This window comes from Chelonia mydas, chromosome 1 (assembly GCF_015237465.2).
Source record: "Chelonia mydas isolate rCheMyd1 chromosome 1, rCheMyd1.pri.v2, whole genome shotgun sequence".
Lineage (NCBI taxonomy): Eukaryota > Metazoa > Chordata > Testudines > Cheloniidae > Chelonia > Chelonia mydas.
Genome location: NC_057849.1, coordinates 191,371,444 through 191,390,274, shown reverse-complemented (window position 1 = coordinate 191,390,274; position 18,831 = coordinate 191,371,444). Strand labels below are relative to the sequence as shown.

The window sequence follows — 18,831 nt, the reverse complement described above, 5'->3', positions numbered from 1 at the left end:
ATAATCAAAACGATCCTCTTTTTTCATCATGGCATGTATTTTTCCTATGCCAGGCAACTCATGTCATGTGTGTATGTGTGCACACAAACATGTGCTTCTGCAGATTTCTTCCCTTGCTTCTTTATCTGCTAAACTTCTTAGCTCCAAGTTCTGCCTCCTTTTGTATTAAACTGGTTTTATTTTCTGTGGTTTACCTCTACAATGATGTGCTTGACACAGATGTCCAGTATATATTCCCCATTTAGTGTAACTCACTATGGTCTGATCCAGCTCCTGTTTGACTGAAGGGAAAAACTCCTTTTGACTTCAATAGTAAGTTGATCGGGCCAGATACTATTTTGCTGCTTGGATATCTGGCATATCCTGCTATTCTCCCTGCCCTATTTAGGGTCCAAATCACAGTTTTTCCTAATTTTTCAGTGTCTTACCCCTAATAAAAATCAGTCTTTTAACATATGTTCATATGCAAATGCAGTATTTTATTTTGTATTGCAGCTGAGGTAATTTGTCTATTGACTTTACTACATTTAAAAAAAAAAATCAAAACAACTTTTGAAAAAAATATATTTTGGCATAGATTAAAATACTCCTGAACAAAATAACTTGTCCAGGGTTTTTCAGTCAGCTGAGGTGATCTATCTGTTGGATTCCTGTGTACTGCTGATCTTGTTTCCTTTCTGTCCAGTTCATGGTTGTAAATGTGCAGCCTTTTGGGTCTTTGACAATTTGTCTGCTTCTTGTCCTGCAAGAACCAAAATGATCTACTTCTTCCACATGGACCACTTCTCAGAAACATTTCCCATTTCAAAGTCCTCTAGAGTTATATTTCCTACATTAGCACCAGTTGCTATTTTAGTCTACTTTCATCCCCATGTTTGCCCTCAGATGATTTTACAAAATGAGTCATCCTCTGCGAAAGGCTTCTAAAACAGCTTCTTAATTTAACTGTCAGACTACAAGTTCGTACATGCCAGTCCCTTGAGCTGGCTTTCTGACTTCACTGCTGCCAGTTCCTATGTTAATCTTGAGTTGACATTTTTGCTCAGAGTGCTGGTTACAGGTCACACTCCAACAAAACTACTGCCAAAGTAAATGGATGTGCTGTTGCCCTCTTCTCCCAGCCTTGCAGAATATTTTTCCCAGTCAAAAATTTGAAACAGAAACACCTTATGTCCTCCAATTCCACTGCAACATAGCGTGATCTTCAAAGTCCCTATGGGATATTTAAAAATCAGTGTTATAAAGTACAGGACATTTTTCTTCTCTCTTTTTTGATTAAATACAGGGGAATTAATTGTTTCTAAACATTGTTAATGTAAGGCTAATGTTCAATTTAAAATCTCAGCCATCAGGAAATTAAAATAAAAATCTTCTCACTCATATCATATTGCATTCTGAAAACTCAAAGTAAAACTGAATTAAACCAGGGTGAGAAGGAACAATGAACACCGGTCACAGATTTTGTACTAGATGTGGATTCCAAAGCTCAAAATAAATATGGGCGTGAGGATACCTGGTTAGAAATCTGTGAAGAGTTATTTTTCCCAGATAGGGAAGTTAATACATCAATGATGTGAAATACTGAATTCCTTGTAAAATAAGGAGGAGGTATACAAATCAGTGGATAACTTAAATTATTAATTGTGTGGGAAGATGACTGGACAAAGCAGTGACCTGGAGCTAGGAAAGAAAAGGTTTAGGCCCAGTGGGACAAATTGTGAGGTCCTTAATTTGCTTTCACATAATCTTCATTCATACAAATTCTCATTCAGTAAAGTGAAACTTTGCAAGTGCGAGGACTGACTAAGACTTTAACCACTTAACAGTAACAGGAACTGGGCCTTGGAGTAAATTCACAGAAGAGTTGGTGAACGCACCATCATATCAGATATGCTGGAGCAAGTTAGAAAAGATAATCAACAGAAGCAGAATAAAATGAGCAGTCATACAAAATAAAGGCTGCATCGCTGAACGATTCAGGTGATCTTTGTTGTCCCTAATACAAGAGGTCTATGCTTTTTAAAAGGCCCAAAATATATGTTTAGTTGATAAAACTTAATGGTCCCAAAGGAACCATTAAAAGTTTATTAGGACAGTAATATAAATTGTAAACACTTATTTAAAATGAATTTAGAGCAGCTGTTATAGCATATCTGGTAAACATCCAAAAAATTTTACAAAATGCATTATACATCATGAAGAAGAAATCTCAGGCAATTCAGGGGCTCAGATAACCATCCCAATTTTTGGCTTATCCAAACCACTTTGGATCTCACCAGATCAGGCTCTCCTGAGATTTTCAGTACCTCCTTGTTCTCTCAAGACCAAGAGTACCATGACACTTCTGTTGTATTCCTTGTGGTATTTTGATATTACTGCTTCCAACCCAAACTGGAAAGTGCAAAGAGGTGAAAAAATGTTTTCTTCTCATTCAAATAATGAAAAAGGCTAAGTGAACGTTTTTCAAACCACCAAAGTTTGGAATCTCATTCTGGACATTGTAAAGGATGTAAAGAGATCTGACGAACTTAAGAAACTGGGAATGGATGGTACTCTCACCTTTTATGAAGGTGGTAGTTTCATTTTGCCAAGCTTAAATGGAGCGTCTCAAATTTCTTTTCCCTTTCCCTAATAACAGCCACTTTGCTGCGCTATTCTACCAGGTGATGCCTAGAATATCTAGAAGTAACTCTTGTTGGTCAAAGAAAAGAAAACCACTGTGTGAGAAATGTGAATTCCTCCTCATTTGCCATTAAAGGACACACAACTCCTTCCTTCAAGTCTCCTGAGCCCGTTGTAGCTCCACATCTCTCAGAACTGGAAGGCTTTTAACCGTATCTGAAAGGAAAATGGATAGTCAAAAATTTCTGTAATGGAACTGTCGGTAAAGGAGAGAACTGGGAAGTATGAATCAAAGACTTTTGACTCTCATTGTGGTGAAGAGAGAAAAAGATCAGATTGTTGGGTAAAAAGCCCTTGGACAATGGATTAGTTTGAGGACTTAGAGAGGTCAAACCTGAGGATTTTTGGTATACAAAGTGTGCAGATGGCCACTTCCTGATTTATTATATCCAAGCTCTGATCCCTGAGGCTCTGGGGCCAATAGGGCAAAACTGCACTGGAAATCAAACATACACAGAAAACCGTGTTGCTCCCACCCTCCCGTCAAATGTCAATAGACCAAGGATGATCACAGTCAAGTATTTTAGATAACACGCCAGAGAACTCATGTTGAAAGAAGCAAGTAATGGTATGATATGTCCTTTTCATAGTGCTAGTTTTTCCTTCCTCCCTAATATCCGTCTAGAGACTCAGACACATTGTGCAGCCTTTAACCCCATTAAAAACCAAGTATTGTCTGAGGAATAGCTAATATGTACTTTGCATCTAAAGCGTGGAACAAGAACAAAACACGTCCCCTTTTTGTATTTTACTAACACCTTTTGCCACTCCTAGAGCACACTGAAAAGGCAGAGAAGTTTGCAAGGGCTATTGTAGCAGACTCTCACTGGAATTCATAGGATGAATCATGGTGGCTTAACACCACATTTTTAATTACAGCACTAAAAGTTACTTTTCTCTGGTTCAGCAATAATGTTCAGACTGGCTTATGGTAGATAATTAATATACTATAGTGCTGTCTATACATTGATACTGGAGTTTTAAGCTTTTTTGCATCGTTGTATTTTTGCATCTCCTGGAGAAGACTAGATAGCAAGATGTGCAATCCCTCTATACTTCATCTGGCTGCTGAACTCAGCTTTTTATGACTATATAGGGAGTTAAGAACATTGTAAATGTGCCTATTAATTAACATTTTCTTTATACACGTCTTGATATCTCTCTACCCACCCTTCATATATTGCCTTCCTTTTTAGACTTAAGTTCTTCAGAACAGGGACTGTTTCTACCTATGTAATGTGTCTAGCCCACTGAGACCCCACAATACAAATAATTAATAATGCACATGCACAGCTCAAGAAGCTTATACAGAAAATGATAATAGGCAGGTTATAGATATATAAGATCTGCCTATTAACATTATATATGTGACTGCTCAGCATACTTCATAAAAATCTTTTTCCTACCATTCTTTCTGTCTCACTTATTGATAATGGAACACCAGGGAGCCTTTTTTAGTTCTTTGGCACTCCACTGTTGGTTTGACAGTTCAGATGTTGGCTACTAATGGATTAACTCTAGTTTTTTCTTTTAGCAATCCCGGGTAATACTTTCCATTATGCATGTACATGACCTCTTCTTTCTCCCTCTCTGGAGACTGAATTGCACACCCAGTTCCAGTGTTGTAACTTGAAAGATTTTATCATGAGTCTCATGATATGTGGTGTTTTGCTTGAAGCCTCTGTTTCTGGAGTGAAGTGATTACATGAAAATCTCAATCTTCATTTTTCTTAAAATGAACTTTTTAGTCATCATGTTTGTGGAGAAAAGCTCAAAAACATGACCTAAAAGACTCAGAAATGAGACAGCAAAGTAAAGGAACTCAGCATTTGTTATATGTTCAAAATATGATTTTAGGCCACTCTCGTGATTTTGGGGGGCTTGACTCAAGCTTTGGAACATTCAGGTCTGGCAACACCATAATTTTTCCTTGCCCTTTCCCTCCTTTTCCTTTCTCCCAGTCTTTCCTCCCCTCAATCCCTAGCTCCTCTCTTTTGTCTTCTTTACTGCTCTCTAGCAACTCCTAATTTATCAGTTTGTTCAACTGTGACTAAAATGCCTTAAAAAGGTCATTTTCCTAAACGCACAGTCCCTCGTACTACACAATGTGCGAGGTTAGTTTTGTTTAGTGAAGGGTTTTAATTGCTCCATTTCTCAGAATACATATCAATTTCAGAAGAATTCCCAGTGTTATCAACAAATGCACTGGACACTTGTAGAAGAGCTTTCTGATTTAGGTTTGAGTTAAACTTGAAGGGAAAATAATGCCTGCAGCCTGTAATGCAATTTATTTTCAGACAGACATCAGTTCAGTACCAGCATGGCCTCCCCCACCCCAGACCCTGGAAAAAAAATAAAATAAAATAATCGAGCTAGAAAATTTCTGTGGGCTCAACCAACAATATAATTGTGTCCAACGACATAATGATTCACCTGGGGACTAATGTATTACTATTAGATATTCCACAAGGAGGGTACAGTTGGTGAAATAAACATTAACCTGTTGCAATAGGAATGATTTCAGAACTGTTTCAAGAAATAAATGGGGGCGGGAGAGGGATGAGGAAAATTATAGCTGAAAGTGACAATAGTGCCACAGATGACTATTTTACGGGATGCTGCTAAGGCCTACAAGAAGAGAGAAATGATCCAGCCACCATCTAAAGTAAACAGTCAGGGACTTATCTCAAATTGAAAAGATAATTTTTCTTAGTGGTAGGGATTTGATTTTAAGTAGAGTAAGACTGAAACCCTACTTAAGCCTGATCTAAAAACCATTGGACTCATTAGGAGTCTCTCCATTAACTTCAGTGAGCTTTGGTTCAGGCTTTCTAATATTGGTGGTGAACTTAACATATTAAATCATAGCAGTGAGTACTTGATCTTAATAAGAGCAAATTATTTTTTAGGGGTAACAAAGCTGATTCAGGTTTACCAAGACCACTTAGAAAACAGATTCAGGGAAAACCAATTAAAGAATCTAAAGTCCAGGGAGTAACTTTCACCCTCCCTGACCCAAAGAATATTTTTCAGAACTGTTATTAAATCATTTGTACTCATACAAAGTAGGTAATAAAGGTAATATACTGTACCCTCCTCCCTAGCCAAGGACCAACTACCTATCATCCCTGATAAGGAGCCCAGCATCCTGGTCAATTTGCTCTAACAGTTTTTCAATTAACTTATCAAAAATTATAAAACAAGAGATTGCTCCCTTGCTTACAATGCAACTATTATGCTTATACCAATAGAAGGAAAGCGCTGGAAGAATGTGCTTTAGATAGGAACATTTCACAATTAAAGAGAGATGTTAAAATTCTGGGAAACGTCCTAGCAGCATGGTTAGATATGGTGGTTAAATTCTTTTATTCACAGAGACTAAACAGGCTTTATTAAGCATCATCAGTCTGCTGACTATGGGTCCAGGGTTCTTAGCTTAATCTATTTAGGTGCTGAGAAGATGTTTGATTGGGTTGAGTGGGACTATTCCTTTGCAGTGTTAAAGAAGATGGATTTTGGTTAGAAGAACTTCTTGGACTAAGCTGGAGCATTGCATGCCAAGCCAAATGTCAGGATATCTGTAAAAAAGGGAAAGACATCAATTTTAGTACTGACCAGCGGTATTAGTTGTGGATGTTTAGAGTGGCCATTAGGAGGCACAGAGCAAGAAGTAAACAGGAAATAAAGACAGTCTTGCGTTTACCCCGACCAGGGTGTGCCAAGTCTCCATACTCTGTAAAGGGCTTATGCTGCTATATGATTGAAAATGGCCATTTATATCATTGTTGCTACCACTGTTATACAATTGCAACAAATCATATACAAAGTATGTCATGTAAGGTATCAATGGAAAAAGTTGTAAATCTACAAAATATGATAATTCCATTTTTTACTCATGTATCATCTTTGTATTTGAAGTTATGACTATTTGCTATGTATTTGTATCTCAAACATGTGTTTTGTTCTTGCATGACACCCACAAGATAGTTTTACATCCAGTCTAGCCTGCCCAGTGTTGATGAACCGTTCAATTGTTGATGGACCATTCAGATGATGATGGGCCGTTAATGGAGATTAGCTTTTCAATGCGTCTTCCTGCAGATGCCTCAGACAATAAGAAGCCAATGGTTACCTCTGTGATTCAGCAAAACAAGTAAGAGCATGTGATGTGGACATGTGACCTCAGATGCCATCTTTGTCAATAACTTTCCATACACAGGGGCTGTGGGCTTTGTTTGGGACAGTAAATTTTCATTCGTGTGGCAGAGGATATAAAAGACACCTGAGACATCTCCATTTTACCTCATTCCTGCTCCAGTTCTCTGGACTGTGGATTTACAACTAAAAGAAATGCTTTGAACAATGGTCTGAAGACCTTCCAATCTTTTGGAAGTTACCAGAGAGACTTTTGCAAGCCAGCAGTCTATTCCATCACTGCTATTATCCTGGTCTGTTAACACTGAAAGTCACTTATATGTATATTCCTTAACCATTCAATGACTGTCTTCTTTTATTAGTAAAATCTTTAGTTAATAAAGTCAGGATTGGCTGACAGCATGATATTTGGGAAAGATCTGAGATACACATTGACCTGGGGGTAAGCATCTGATCCTTTGGGATTAGTAGAAACTTACATATGGTAAATTGGGTTTTCAGTAACCTCTCACTATATTAGATCTGTTTGTCTGGATGGGAGCCAAGGGCTGGCATGCCTAAAGGTGCTACAGAAGCTCCTGGGTTACTGTTTTGGTGAATCTAATTATAGAATAAACCACCAGTCTTTGGGGATTGTCTGCCCTGTTTCTTGCAGTCTGCTCTCAGCGTGGTGCTTTCAGTGTGGTCCATTCCAGGCACCCTGTCACAGGGATGTCCCCTGTAATTATTAATAAATCCTTCAGGGAATTAAGGGCATAGAGGCCTTGATCCAGCAAAACACTTAAGCATATGCTTAAATCTAAGCTTGTGAGTAGTCCCAATGACCTCAATGGGATCACTCACGTGTTGAAAGTGAAGTACATGTTTAGGTGTTTTACTGGATCAAGGCCAGAGGTAGCTTGAGTAAACTGTCAAATAGCACTTCACCTGATTCTTTATATCACTGCTCCAAGTGCAACCATACTGCTCTTCCTGGAGGGTTCTGGAAAGGCATGTTGGTAAGTGCATTCACAGACCTCAAATTCTTGCCTTTTGAAACCCTTTGGACTGGCACCTGATCCAAGGCCCATTGAAATCAATAGAGCCTATTGAAGTCAATGGGAATCTGCCTGAGTGAGACCCTTAAACAGATAGGGACTATCTGCCCTTTTCACTGATGCCTCAAAATAAAATGTCAGGGTAAATTTCTCATCTCTGTCATTTTAAAATTAGGCTTAGCAGAATTCAGCGTTTCTTTTTTTGATCATATTGATATTTGTGTTTAATAAAAAAAATGAAAAAGATGCTTGAGTTAAATTTTCACAGTAGAGGGAAATGAGGGGAAGAGGTTCCTGAGAATGGGCTAGACAATTATTTAATGGCAGTAGAAGTTAAGATTCAAAATATTAAAGCTTTATAACTGTCAACATCACATGTCGAAATAGACAAACTAAATGTCCTTAAATCAAACTCAAGTAATTTCTCAAGCAGCATTTTTCTTACTTTTTCATTAGTTTGTGAGCACAGGGTGAAACTGACATTTATTGATATCTCCCAACAAAAAGCCCACCTTTCCAAGCCTATTTATAATCTCTCTGTTCTGATTCCGTGGTTCAGAAAGAGGATTGTGTCTGGAAGCATTTATTCAGAAATAGGACTGTAGGAATAAATGCCTTCCACATGTACTACTTACCCCTCTTTCGTCACGTACTTTGGATGCCATCCTCGGTATGATATGGGTTAAGAAAGTGAAGGGTCAAGCTCTAATTTAGCTGACCCTACACAGTGACCCATCTCTGATGGATTTGTTTTGGTCTGTATAAACAGGCAAAAACCTGGCTCCACTGAAGTCAATGGCAAAACTCCCATTCACCTCACTGCAGCCAGAATTTCACCGAATATTCCAGTGGATTAGAACGTGAACATAAAGAGAGGCCTTGAAACTGTATACTTGTATAGGCCTTGAAACTGTCAGGATAGAACATTCCGAAGCAAAAATAACATCTTCCCTATCACTGCAATCACTTTGACCATGTGGGAAACAAGTGTGTTCCAAATTTAAATTCCATTCTTGACACACATTTCTGGCCTGCTAATTTGAGCAATTTAAGAAACTAATATGGTACTAAAACATCTACTTTATTATTCACAGTTCTTAGAAAGAGTGTCAGTTCTTACTCTAAAGGACATGAGAATTAGATGACTACTGCCCCTTTTCCCTCTATTTACTAATCCACCCATTTGTACAGGTGCCATTGAAAAACCAAGCATTCACTAGGGATTTTTGCCTTTAAATCAAGTTTTGTTTAGGACTTATTGACAAGCATGTATTTTTGGCAGACTTTAAAAAGCTTTAATATTGCATCCCTTACCTCCAAACACACAGAGCTGGGAACATGCATTTAAATCCCAAAATCTTGCAGGAAGTAATGCAGTGTTTATGTTTTTGTTCTCCAAATTTCAGTCTGCGGGAGGCTTAATTTAAGATTACCACCCATTGGTACATGGTTGCACATCTGCACTCTCTCTCAAATGGATAAGGATGAGTAGTGGAAGGAGTACAGTGATTGGGATGTTATTTCATGGTCTGTGGAGCTACAGAAACTCAAAAAGAGTATACCTCACAACCCTAAGCCATGTGTATGACGAAGAAAAGGTGAGTTATAAGACTAGTATAGATATATTTGAGCATAAGCTTTTGTGAGCTACAGCTCACTTCATCGGATGCATGTTCCACTGCATGCATCTGATGAAGTGAGCTGTAGCTCACGAAAGCTTATGCTCAAATAAATTGGTTAGTCTCTAAGGTGCCAGAAGTACTCCTGTTCTTTTTGCGGATACAGACTACCACGGCTGCTACACATATCTATACTAGGTTTCAGAGTATCTACATTTAATATGTTTAGATGTTAAGAGATGAGCTTTTGATTTGGGGGTACCTTTAGGCCATTACACACAGGGAAATATTGCAGCTGGACTATTGTTTCTCTCTGCTTAAGGCTACTATTACTTATTTTTTGCACTATAGTACTGCTTTTAGAGCAGGGGCAGGCAAACTTTTTGGCCTGAGGGCCACTTTGGGTTTCCAAAACTGTATGGAGAGCCGGTTAGGGGGAGCCTGTGTCTCCCCAAACAGCCAGGTGTGGCCTGACCCCTGCCTCCTATCCAACACCCCCCCCCCTCCCCCGCTTCTCGTCCCCTGACCGCTCCCCCGGGACTCCTGCCCCTTCCAACTCCCCCGATGCACCCCCCCCCCCATCGGTACTCCTGCCCCATCCACCACCCCTTGCTCCCTGACTACCCCCAAGCCCCCCCACCCCTGACTGCCCCCCGGCATCCCTGCCCCATCCAACCCCCCTGTTCCCTGTCCTTTGACTGCCCCAACCCCTATCCACACCCCCGACCCCTGACCATACCTCCGAACTCCCCTGCCCTCTATCCAACCCCTTCTGCCCCCTTACCGCGCTGCCTGGAGCGCCGGTGGCTGGCGGCACTACAGCCACGCCGCCCAGAGCGCAGGGTCAGGCCGTGGCTCTGCAACAGCGCTGCCCGGCTGACCAGGCTGCGGGGGAGGGGGAACAGCAGGGGAGGGGCCTGGGACTAGCCTCCTGGGCCAGGAGCTCAGGGGCTGGGCAGGAGGGTCCCACGGGCTGGATGTGGCCCGCGAGCCATAGTTTGCCCACCTCTGTTTTAGAGTCACCAGCCACAATCAGGGTCCCTTGTGCTAGGCACTATCACAACACATAGTGAGAGTCAGCACTTGCTTTGAAGAGCTTATACTATAAATAGACAAGACAGAAAGGGTAGAAGGGGGAAGTCAATGATTGTTCAGAATGAGAAAAATCTAGACTCTTCCTTCCTGAAGCGGGTGCAATATTGTTGATGTGTGGGTGGCAGAGATGTATGAACTAATTCAAACCAGTCCTCCAACTATGCTTTCTCTCAGTCCTTCCTTTATGCTTTTTCTTTCACACAGACTCATTATAGGACTGACCAACTTCAGTTTCTCTCCTCTTAACAAAAACTTAGTATAGTTTTACTGGAAATCTGGTGATGGGTGACAAATAATCACACTCTTTGGTGTGTTGCTAAGCAGCAATTTTTGCCAACATTTTAAACCTAAAGCAAGGTCCCTAAATCCACATTTAGGAAACTAAATTAAAGGCCTGATTTTCAGAAACAGTGCACCGGCCACCTCCACTGACTTTGCTGGGAGTTTTGAGTGTCAAATCCTGGCTCCAGTGAAATCAATGGGAGTTTTGCCAATGTCATCTACTGCTGAACATTGTTGAAAATCAAACCTCGTATTTTATTAGCTTAAATAAGGATTTAAGGAGCAGACTTTAAATACCTTTAAAACTCTAGCCCTAAGTTCCTAAACTTAAGGCAACCAAGTTTGAAAATGTTGGCTTTTATAATTCAGAAAAAGGAAAAAATGTTCCAGAGAAAGTTGCACTCCATGCTGAAGATGAACTTGAAGTGATCTCTTGAGATGGCTTTTATTTGTCTGTTAACCAGAATGCACATTTATGGTGCTATATAAATAATAATAATGTTATCACCTCTCTATTCTGTTTTTATAATCTGTTTATTCTGCAAATTTCAGCAATTAAAATAAAGAAGATTTGGTTTGTGTTTTCTGTGAAGACCCATATCCATTCTTATTTTATGCAGATCAGTTCTCCCATCCAGGGTTATAAGGCACTCTGCATTTAAAGCTATCAGAGGAAAACAAAAGAAGAACAAGCTACAGATGTGTTACAATAACATTAACTAACTCCTGAAAAATTGATTATATGAGAGGGACTCTTGCTTTTATGAAGTCCCCAGTGAAAATAAGGAGTTTAAAAAAAAAAAGAAATTTGAAGCCTTTTACCTGTAAATCACCATACTGAAGCCATACCTGCTACAGTAGGTAGTAAAAGTAGTTATAAATTGATGGCCTATAATGGTCAATATTACATAGCAACAGTTACTACCCTATGGTATCTGAGACATAATAGTATTTGTCCATACATAGAATGGGAAATCATGAGGATATTTTGGATAATATAGTTTGGTCCATCATAACCATTGTTCGTGAAATGAGTGGGGTGACCTCAATCTATGGTCTAGTAGATGTCCACACTGCAAAAAGACCACCAAATTAAACCCTTTATTTGCGATTTCAGTAGGTAGTAGGGATGGTTAGCCGAGTATGGAGAGTGAAGGCTCATCCAGAACACAGTAGAAGTACACCGCTGGGAGAGCATAGGGGAGGTTTGCACAGCCTGCTGCTTGTGTATACAGCTTTTCAGTGGATAAATAAACTTCAACTTCTAGGGCTGTCAGTCCAGTACTTTCACCAGTAAATCCACTTATGGCTTTAGAAAAAAAAAGTACTGTAATAATTAAAACAAAAACTATGATCTGACTGTCTAGGCATTAATCATGCCATTTTGTATTAATCCAGTATTACAGTCAGCACCTTTAAAAGCCTTCATTTATCACACTTCACTGTTTAAGCGGTTCCCATGAAATTTACAATAGTTCCTAATTCTAATGACAGGGAAATGCTGCAGATGTAATCAATAGTAAAACAGGTACATGGCAAGGTTTTACGAGCAACAACTGGATATTCATGTTAGACATTGAGGTACTATAAACACCATAAGCTTGGATCCTCCTTAGCTGTTGAGCCATGTCCCCTCTCTCCCACCTGTGATTAGGGAGAGAAATGGTACAGAGGGAATCCTAATCTCCTTTCCTTCACCATTTCCTTTCCTTCAGTAGAGCAGCATAAAGCATCTGGAGAGAATTCAGGGCTCTGGCCCAATTACTGATTTAAGACATGCTCACAGGATTTTAAAATATAAAACAGCATTGACCTATCCAGTGCCATTGCATTAGAAATAATTTGGTGGGACAAAGTGCAGGACTGTACAATTTCATATTCAGTAGATGCTGTTTTGCATTCAGCTACAATGGAAACTTTGAAAGTTTTGTCTCCACATGATAATTCTTCTATGGGCATTACTCAAATGTTTAGAAATAAATTTAAGTGGGTGGATATCAAAGATCAGTATATGGAGCGTCTTGTCTCCTCAGAGCCAGGAGCACCGGAACTTCAATAGAAGTAGAAGTGGATGGGCCATGACGCCCTGCCCCTCTGTGGCCCCACCCCCTGCTCCTCCTGAGGTCCCACCCCTTGGCCGGGCCAGAAGCTGGAGCTTGGCATGGTAAGAATTGCCCAGGGAGCCTCGGCCACTGTGAGGAGCCCTGGACCCTCCACCTGCCCTTGGTCGGGGGCCAGCGTGTCTGAGAGTAATCCCTGGCCTGCATCCCCACCCCCCGGGATGCACTGTTCAGGGCAGGTGGAGGATCTGGGGCTCCCCACAGTGTCCTGGGCTCCCTGCATGGCTCTTTCTATTACTCAGCTCTGGTATCCAGCCTGACTGGGGGCGGGGCCTCCAGGAGAAGAGGAGGAGCAGGAGAGGGGCTGGGCCTTGCAGTAAAGGCCCACCTCAGCTCCCCGATCAGGAAGAGACTGGTGCCACCAGCAGGGGCTACGCTTTATGGTGGGGGAGCTGATCACCTTGTCAGCTCCCCTGTCACAAAGCGAAGCCCCTGCCAGCGCCACTCCGTGCCTGCACAAGGCTTGCAGTTTGAAGGGGGTAATGCAGCCCCCTGCCTCCCAAACTATGCTCATGTTCCAGCGCCCCTGCTCAGAGCCTTTTTCAAGCCCTTAAACTCAACCACTGCTTAAGAAGGGCCTTAAAAATAAACCACTCTTCTTCTCCCCCGTTTCTAGCTGCTTTCAAAGTCAATGGGAGCTGCTGAGGGCTCAGTGCTTTTGAATATTGGATAAGCTGCTGAGTTGTCATGTGAGGACGTGTCCTTCCTTAAGGTCCACTCATGTCAGAGAGAGAGTCAAGGGCACTCAGCACTTTGCAGGAGTGCTCAGCTCCCTGAAGGTATGTCACTGAAGGGCCTTACATATGGACCCTTCTTTTCCTGTTTATTCTCTCTAGAAGCCAAACTTGGATTCACACAACCTTCCAAGTGAGTGGGGCTGGATGAAGCTCCTTCTGGGGTCTGTCAAGCACTGCTCCTACACCTGACCTCTGGCAGGGTTTACTACCAATGTATATAAAGTGTTTCTGTTCCTCCTAAGGGTTTGGTGCACTGTCAGTCCTGTGCTTCCACCCTGCCAGCCCCAGGTTGAAGTGGCTTATTTAAAATTCTTTACAGAAATACATTAGTATAAATTAGGAGGTGGAGGCCATTATCCTGCATAAAGTGTAAATTTTTATTCAAATTCTATTAGCATAATTGTCTTTGAGAAATTAAATGTACATTATTACACTTGCTGTGCCACAATTATAAAAAAACAAAATTTCACTTGTAAGGTTGTGCAGTTCTCAAGCAATTAGCCATATTGCACCCTGCAAACCAAAATTAAACACATAAATTAAAACAGCAGGGGGGGGGGGGATAATAATGTTAGAGAGGTGGCATAGACTTTCTGTAGTTTGTTGCTTCCAAAGCTCATACTCTAACAAGAACAGGTCAGAAAAGCAGGATTAACAGGATTTCCCCATACTATTCTGTCTTCTGATTTAAAAACTACTTGGCAGAACATGATGATAAAAGTATAACCAAACAAGTCATTTAAGTGTGTTCTCTCTACTCAGCTTTTGAGTATTGTTCTATTTTTTTCTCCACAGAAGAGTAAAGAGTATTTTTTTTATTAATCAGCTGAAAGCATTGGTCTTGAGTTCAGCATCCACTGTCTTAGTCAGTATGATTTGGACAGGCACCCTTCTAATCCTTCTGAGTGCATTTATGCACAGACATCTATAAACAGACATAGAATATCAGGGTTGGAAGAGATCTCAGGTGCCCATCTAGTCCAACTCCCTGCTCAAACAGGGCCAATCCCCAACTAAGTCATCCCAGCCAGGGCTTTGTCAAGCCTGACCTTAAAAACCTCAAAGGAAGGAGATTCCACCACCTTCCTAGGTAACGCTTTCCAGTGCTGCACCACCTTCCTAGTGAAAAAAAGTTTTTCCTAATATCCAACCTAAGCCTCCCCCACTGCAACTTGAGACCATTACTCCTCGTTCTGTCATCTGCTACCACTGAGAACAGTCTAGATCCATTCTCTTTGGAACCTCCTTTCAGGTAGTTGAAAGCAGCTATCAAATCCGCCCTCATTATACTCTTCCGCAGACTAAACAATCCCAGTTCCCTCAGCCTCTCCTCATAAGTCATGTGTTCCAGTCCCCTAATCATTTTTGCTGCCCTCTGCTGGTCACTTTCCAATTTTTTCACATCCTTCTTGTAGTGTGGGGCCCAAAACTGGACACAGTACTCCAGATGAGGCCTCACCAATGTCGAATAGTGGGGAATGATCACGTCCCTAGATCTGCTGGCAATGCCCCTACTTATACAGCCCAAAATGCCATTAGCTTTCTTGGCAACAAGGCCCACTGTTGACTCATATCCAGCTTCTCGTCCACTGTAACCCCTAGGTCCTTTTCTGCAGAACTTCTGCCTAGTCACTCAGTCCCTGGTCTGTAGCAGTGCATGGGATTCTTCTGTCCTAAGTGCAGGACTCTGCACTTGTCCTTGTTGAACCACCTCAGATTTCTTTTGGCCCAATCCTCTAATTTGTCTAGGTCCATTTGTATCCTATCTACTACTCCTCCCAGTTTAGTGTCATCTGCAAACTTGCTGACAGTGCAATCCACGCCATCATCCAGATCATTAATGAAGATCTTGAACAAAACCAGCCCCAGGACTAACCCTTAGGGCACTCCGCTTGATACCAGCGGCCAACTAGACATGGAGACATAGATCACTACCCCCCTACTTGAGACACCCCTTTTATCTGACTGGTTCTTACTCCCACCCCCACAAAAGTCATCTCTATTTCAATGCACAGCCACATTTCCAGAGAGAATAAAGCATCTGAACAACAGATAGAAATAAAATACAAAACAAATGCTGAAAAGGCCTGCACTAACATACGCTGATGAGGTACTTCTGGAGAAACTTTATTCTATAAATAAATTCCAAATAAGGAAGATTTTATGTGCCCTTCCTGCTGTATCCAAATCAGACTGAGCTAATGCTATCACATGGGTGTGAGGAAAACAACTAGAAGAAATTGCAGAGATTCTGTCAGATTCCTCAGCTGAGGGAGCTCACCTGCAATTTGTTATTTAAGTTTACAACCTGAAGATACTGTTGACTGCTAAGCTGCCACTAGATACATAGGTCCTAACTTGCAGCTGCAAAGAGCTGAATTTCCTTTCAGACAGAACTTTATGAGTTGATTATACTATGTACTTTAAATAATTCTACACCTGAAATATATTCAAGAACTCCATCCTTGTAAATGAAACATCCCACCTGGTCATTAATGGTTCTCACAAGGAACATTTTACATGCACGCACCACAAAATGCACTGGCTTTCAGTTTGTTTCCTTTTACAATTCAAGGTGTTGGTTTTGACCTAAAATGCTAGATGAATGGGTCCCGGCAACTTTACAGACCATGGCCCAGATCCTCAAACATATTAAAGCTGCTAACTGACAGGATCTGGGCCTGTCTGTCTTGCTTATATGCTGGTGTGGTAGCTGAGTTCAGCTGAGAAGATCTAGATCCCTTAAATTTAAATAGGAGAGGTCTGACAGTTAAGGGTCAAGTTCTTCAGGGAAGGTGCTTCAGCTCTGGAATACTTCCCTGCCCCCCTCAGTATGACAGAGTCTATGTTTGTTGACTTTTAGGACACACTTTTCTCTCATATTATTCAGAAGGATATAAGTGTGTTAAAGAAAGGTCATAGTCATGAGGAGTTTTCTGCATAGGGAAGATGATATCGTGGGTATTTATCTAGTCTATAATTTCAGCATGCATCTTTGTACATAATTGTTCATATTCTCATTTTGAGAAGAGGAGCCGATTAATCCAAAGAAATAAATTAAAAATGATTTAAAGAGTTTTTGGAGAGAAAAAGTTAGTCTTTTCCTTTACTGACTCTGCTGTGCTGAATTTGAATAAAGGAGGAAGACAATAAAAGTGGAAACAATCATTTAAAATGTCTCTTTAGGTTCTTATCAATGAGGTTAAAACCAATATTACACAAACTAATTGAATCAGATTGATTGAATATCATTTGCATTGCTTCTATAGTCCACTGGAAGGAGGAGTGTCATTCAAATAACAGAGTTAATTCACCCATTCATTTGGAAATGTATAAGGTTTTCAAGCCCTGGCAAAGAAAAGAAGGATTATTCCTTAGCACCAATCTATGCCAGTTTTCAATGCTCATGCATGTTTTGCTGAGAAAGAGGCTCAGCCAGCTCAGAATCTAGTGCTGTTTAAAATTCATATAATTAACTATTACTATGGGTTGGCAATATGTCCTTACTTGGACATGTGTATCCTTGAACATACTGTAAATATGTTTGTGGCATAGTTTGATTAATTTTTTTTTTTTTGTCAAGTATTAGTACCTTTCTTATTCAAACTGCAGTTAACTGGAGCTCTCTCTTATCCCAAGATTGAAGATGTCCCCCAGGGCTTGTCTTTGGCACAGTAATCTTTATCCACTGAAGTCTAATCAACCCATAAGGCAACTGCCAGCACCTCCATCAATGGGAATGTTGATTATCTGTAAACAGAAAACCCTGGGTATAGACTTCAAAGCTGATTGGGCCAGCTCCACTATCAAGCCTGAATCCCCACTCTGGCACTTCAAGTGCAGAAGGTGGGGGCCCTCAAGGATTTTAAAAATTAATACTTGCCACTCTAGGCTTGTATTGAACTCCCAAGGTTACAGCTTTTCTCTGACCTTGGCTTGGTAAACACTGCCACCACCCAAATGTAAAAAAAACCCTTGAACCCAGGAAGGAGCACTTGGGAAGTCCTCTCTGTGGGATACCCTCGAGCCCTTTCACACCACCCCTCCCCATCTGGGGAAGAGCTTAGAAAGAAAACAAAGGAAATTAGCTGTTGCTACCAGCTAATCAAACAACATGTGAACAAATCTCTTGGGACACCAAAAATCCAATCCTGTTCTTAAAAAAAGGTAAGTTTTATTTAAAAAAAAAAAAAAAAAAAAGAAAGAAAATACATCTGGAACTTAGGCTTTTGTTGGATTTTAAAAGAGCAATTCCAAAAATTAAGCACCCAAAATAGCTTTCTTGGGAGTTCAGCTTAAAGGTTACAAGCAAACAAAAGCATACAGGGTTAGCACAGAGGAGTCCATTAGCCATAAGAAATAAACCTAATCACATCTTTCTAAAGATTCCTGATCTACTTACACATTTGGGAGTTCCAGATAAGTAGTTCTAGGTATGATCTGATGATTTATGATCATACCTGTCTTAAAGTTGCTTACAGCATTGCTGCTCTGTGTCTCCACTCTCCAGAGAACAACCACAGACACAAAGGGAAAGCTTCTTTCCCAATTTAAAAAAGTTCTAGCCTTCCCATTGGCTCTTTTGGTCAGGTGCCCTTTTCTTTATCTGGGGGACTTTGTTAACCCTTTACAGGTAAAGCAAGCAGAGAACAGCCACAAAGAGGGACTTTATAGCTAACTGGCTGGCTGGGTGTCCATAAAAGGGAACTAGCCCCCCTTCATTTATCACATCCCCAGAATATCCAAAGGCTTCTGGTGCTCCTGAGATCTTTGAATAAATGGGGTACTACTGCATTATTTGCCTTCATTTTCAGTTGCTACCAGGGTGTTATAGCAAAGTCTAGTAGTAGTAGTGTAGTAGAGTCTATCCATCTGTTTATTCTGGAAATGTAAAAATGGGAAGGGGGCATATATGCCTGGGATTGCCCCAGTTTTCTGCATATCCCAGGTCCAGACGAGTTACTTCCATGTCCTTAAGATTCCAGAATGACTCTTTCCATCCTTCCTTTTCTCTTCTTGACATTAGGAGTAGCTATTCCATCTGTTGTTACAGCTGCCACTTTTCCTTTCTTGTTCATTGCTAATACGTCTATCTAAGTCCACA

The 18,831-nt window shown here is 40.7% G+C and overlaps 1 long non-coding RNA gene across 4 annotated transcripts; it reads right to left on the bottom strand.

The window, feature by feature from the left end:
• Positions 1-458: 458 nt before the first annotated feature.
• LOC122464143 lies at positions 459-18,254 on the bottom strand. 4 transcript variants are annotated; one of them, XR_006288059.1, is made up of 4 exons: positions 18,130-18,252; positions 17,320-17,477; positions 2,560-2,838; positions 459-1,213 (listed from the first exon to the last, which is right to left on the bottom strand). It is a non-coding gene; the product is annotated as an uncharacterized LOC122464143 (long non-coding RNA). The 4 variants fall into 4 exon arrangements; XR_006288061.1 differs by having other exon boundaries at positions 18,188-18,252; XR_006288060.1 differs by lacking the exon at positions 17,320-17,477 and having other exon boundaries at positions 18,188-18,254.
• Positions 18,255-18,831: the final 577 nt, after the last annotated feature.